This window comes from Leopardus geoffroyi, chromosome E1 (genome assembly GCF_018350155.1).
Source record: "Leopardus geoffroyi isolate Oge1 chromosome E1, O.geoffroyi_Oge1_pat1.0, whole genome shotgun sequence".
Lineage (NCBI taxonomy): Eukaryota > Metazoa > Chordata > Mammalia > Carnivora > Felidae > Leopardus > Leopardus geoffroyi.
The window spans coordinates 8,691,735-8,696,639 of NC_059330.1; positions in this window are offsets into that span (position 1 = coordinate 8,691,735).

The window sequence follows — 4,905 nt, forward strand, 5'->3', positions numbered from 1 at the left end:
CAGCTCAGAGCCTGGAGCCTGTTTCGGATTCTGGGTCTCCCTCTCTCTCTGCCCCTCCCCCGCTCATGCTCTGTTTCTCTGTCTCAAAAATAAATAAACGTTAAAGAAAAAACCTTTTAGAAGGACATTGTCTGATAGAATGGAGAAAGGGAATCACCTTCTCTGAGATCACGAGCTTTGAACTTTTCAGATTGCTTACCATTTTTTGGAAATCAAAGACATACAGTTTTCCACTTTACCTGTCTCTGGAGATACAGAGTTCTGCTTATATCGTTTTCACGAATCATCCAAATATAGGTTCTCCAGGGCACATGAGGTACTGTTCACCTAAATACTTTACTCAGAAATATTCTAAATTTCATTTCTTGATAAATTAGCTTCTGGACCCACACACCCAATGGGAAAACATTTCTTGTTGAAGATTGTAGAAATTAAGATATACTTTAAATTTTTTTTAATGTTTTATCTACTTTTGAGGGAAAGACACAGAGACAGAGCACGAGCAGGGGAGGGGCAGAGAGAGCGACACAGAATCCGAAGCAGGCTCCAGGCTCTGAGCGCTCAGCACAGAGCCCGACGCGGGGCTCGAACTCATGAAACATGAGATCGTGACTTGAGCTGAAGTCGGACGCCCGGCGGACGGAGCCACCCGGGCACCCCAAGATGTACTTTAAAGTCAACCTGTATTGACTATGTCCATCCTGTACAATGAGGTCTACCTAATTCATTTAAGTCCTTTGTTTTATCTTCTTTACACTTTATGCTTTGTGTTTTCATCTGTTGTTGTTGTTGTTGTTATCGTCGCTCTTCTGTTTTAAATCCTCAGTTCACAAAAAAAGAATCAATGACTCCAAAGCGGTTTGTTAAATAAGAGTGCAATGAAAATAGTAATAGAAACACTACAGCTCAAAATAAAATTATAAATATAAATAGGAAAGAGGATTCCAGTCTAATTCAAATATAGACTATGAATGTGCATGTGCTAGGAGAAGTGGTAGGCAAGGAGATCTCTTACAAACAACCCCAACTGAAGACCTGAAGGGGAAGTCTGACAAGTTTTAAAATTGGGTTTCACTGGGGGCCCCTGGCTGGCTCAGTCAGTAGAGCATGTGACTCTCAATCTCGGGTTCATGAGCTCAAGCCCCACGTTGGGTGTGAGATTATTCAGAAATATAAAAAACAATAAATTAAAGTTGGATTTCACTGGACCAAGGGACTTATTTGTTCTACTCTGCCGTGATATGTCTGTTTAGAAATTTTGTTAGATAGGGGACGGAGATTTTGCATCATTTTCCAGCAGTGACCTTTTTCGTAAACCTCCTGGGAATGAGTCTTTTCTGGAACAAGCACAAGATCTTGCTTCCCGGTTGTAAATTGAATATTTTTTTTAATCTAAGGAGCCGAAAACTTCAAAGCCAACATTCAAAGCCGTCTGCAAAGCGTAAACAGGCTCGACTCAAAATATTTTCCCGAGGTTTGGAAAGCCAGCTTCATCGCTTTTGACACATTCGGGCTTGGCGAGGAAGTCCAATAAGCATGTGGAAGTCATTAGTACTACCTATTTCCCATTCTTCACCTCTGTGTGTCCAACAGCCCCGCATCTCTGCGCTGCCTTTGAAGCGAGGCATGGCTGTGGGCCCTGCGTTAGTCAGAGAAGGGGGAGTGGGAACACGACTTCAAAAGCCAGCGTGCAGTCCGCCATGTCCTCTCTCCACCTACGTCCATGACACCTCGTGCACGTTCCAGTGGCGGCCCTTCCACCAGCCCGAATCCACCAGCCTTCCAGTGATGTGAGCCAGACCTGCAATTCGCCCGATGAGATGTGGGGATCCTTTGTTACCGCAGCGTAACTTAGCCCGTCTTGAGCAATACGTAGTCATGGAATTCTTTAATCAGTGGCCACAAGTTGAACGAAGCAGAGTAATAACAGCACGTGGCATGGAAACACAACGTCACGGGGTGGGGGGGGGGGGGGGGAGTGGCAGCAAGGCTCGTGTTTGTTTTTGGCTTGTGGTTGGGTTCAACCACCGATGCGCCAACGTTTGAACTCACTCTTGGAAGATAAGAGACGTGTATTCAAGGAAGAAGAGGCTGGTGACGCCATTCTGTTGGAAACTACGGTGCCGGAGAAGACGTGTTTATTTTAGTTGACAATTATTTTGTGAGTCATGGTGGGGACTGGAAAATGTGTGTTGGGGTCAGGTACACGGAACGCTAGCGAAGGAGGCATCGAGGAAGGGAGTTGCCCTAAAAATAAAAGAAGTTGCTCCGAAAGGGCAGTCTTCTCGGTATTGCGCTCACTGAACACCCCGCAATAACACAGGAAATGCACTCAAACTGGAAATTAAAATCCAGTGGGGCCCGTTTGAAATGTTTCTTCAGTACGTGGTGTGACAGTAGTGGCAGGAAGTACAAGACTTTATTTCGGGGGCTCCTGGAGGGCTCAGCCCGACTTCAACTCAGGCCGTGATCTCATGGTTCATGAGTTCGAGCCCTGAGTCGGGATCTCCGCTCTCCGCACAGGGCTCGCTTCGGATCCTCTGTCCCCCTCTCTCTCTGCCCCTCCCCCACTCACGCTTTCTCTCTCAAAACATGAATAAACATTGAAAAACAAAGACTTGATTTTCTACACAGACTGTATTGGAATAAAGGCACTCAAACGAGTATTTGAAATTACAAGTGAGCTCTGTGTGTGTATATGTGTTTGTGTGTGTGTGTGTGTGTGTGTGTTTTAAAGAATTACTTCATGGCCTTTCTAATATCAATCAATTCCTTAATTGATCAATTCCTTCAGTGATGTCAAATGACTTGTCCATGTGGCCAGTGGCATACCTTACCTGTATACTTGGCAATTTATGAGGATTCTTTTTTTTTTTAATTTTTTTTTAACGTTTATTTATTTTTGAGACAGAGAGAGACAGAGGATGAACGGGGGAGGGTCAGAGAGAGGGAGACACAGAATCTGAAACAGGCTCTAGGCTCTGAGCTGTCAGCACAGAGCCTGACGCGGGGCTTGAACTCACGGACCGCGAGATCGTGACCTGAGCCGAAGTCGGCCGCTTAACCGACTGAACCACCCAGGCGCCCCAATGAGGATTCTTAAAGAGTCGGATGCTTGATGCAAAGAACTCAATTGCAAACCATTTGACTCCTCAATATTTGATGATTTTCTCCATTAGTTCTACATCAAATGTTTTCTAACAGAACCACCTAGAATTCGCTTCTAGTTTCGTTGGCCTAGAGCTGTGAGTTAGAATTTTATGCTTTTGAGGGATTCCTAGGTAGCTCAATTAAACGTCTGACACTTGGCTTTGGCTGAGGTCACGATCTCACCGTTTGTGAGTTCGAACCACGCGTCAGGTTCTGCACTGACAGTCAGTGAGATTCTCTCCCTCTCTCTCTCTCTCTGCCCCTCCCCCGCTCTCTCTCTCCATCTCAAAATAAACTTAAAAAAAGTTTTATGCTTTTGATATGCTTAGATTAATATTAAATTTACCTACATTTTCTTTGAGTACTTTCACGGTTTTTAAGACTCCGTGGGGCACCCGGGTGGCTCAGCCGGTTAAGTGTCTGACTTCCGCTCAGGTCGTGATCTCACGGTTTGTGGGTTTGAGACCCACGTCGGGCTCTGTGCTGTCAGCACAGAGCCTGCTTGGGATCCTCTGTCTCCCTCTCTCTCTGTCTCTGTCTCTCAAAAATAAATGAACATTAAAAAAAAAAAAAAACAAACCTCTGTAACCAGCTACAATTTATGTTAGTGTATCACATGAAATTTTAACCTAATTTTTTTTGCAAATAGCCAGTTACTGAATAATCCATTTTTTTCTCCCGCTGTTATGATGCATTGATTTTATCAGATCCACATATATTTGTGGGACTGTTTTTGGGCTTCCTGATTCATTGATCTGTCTGCCTATCCCACTTTCAATTACTACAGCTTAAAAATACTGCTTCAGGAATAATAAGCAAGTAAGAAGGGTTGAACGAGTATTGTTTTTAATTTTTTTTAATCTTTATTTTTGAGTGAGAGAGAGAGCGAGCACATGCGAGCAGGGGAGGGGCAGAGAGAGAGGGAGACGCAGAATCTGAAGCGGGCTCCAGGCTCCGAACCATCAGCACAGAGCCCGACGCGGGGCTCAAACTCACGAACCTCGAGATCATGACTTGAATGGAAGTCGGACGCTTAACCGACTGAACCCCCGGGTGCCCTGAGAGAGAGTGTTGTTGTTTTTTTTTTAAAGACTGTAGAGTGTGCTTCCTCTAGTCTGTGAAATGTCTCACTCTGTCCGCTGGCTTCTGTCCCTTTGCTTACAAACGTGAACATGTTTTTTTCTGTCTTGAAGGGACTTGTGCTGACCTCCTTGTGTTTCTCTGGTTATTGCTTTTCTGCCCTTCCTTTCACTGCCGGTCTGCCCTGCGACCCATGGAGCATAGTCCTCTTTCCCTTAAATTCCTGTGTTATCTGGCCACGCTGTGCTCCCCAAAGAGAACTATTAAAAGTTATCAGCCACCTCCCTTATGTCCTTCACGTCTATTTCTGATCTTCAACCTCCCGCGACCCCTTGCACAATGTCACAGCAGTCACTACACCGCCCGGACTCACCTCGCTTCTCTCTCGCCACCGCCCCGCTCTGGAACCCCGCTGACTTTTTTGAGGGCAACCTCCCTGCCTCTTAGTTCTTCCTGTACTTTCAGTATACACTTCTCTTCCAAGACTGGCTGGCTGGTGGCCTTGAACGGGTTACTTAACTTTGACTCTCCCTCGATTCCAAAGAACATGGCTGGCATGGTTTGCTCTGTGTTCATCAGGCGCCAGCGGGAACTTTGTGCAGCTTGGTCCACAGCCCGTTAAGGTCCTCCGGACCTAAAAATGAGCTGCTGACTTTCTGGCGGACTCCTAGAACA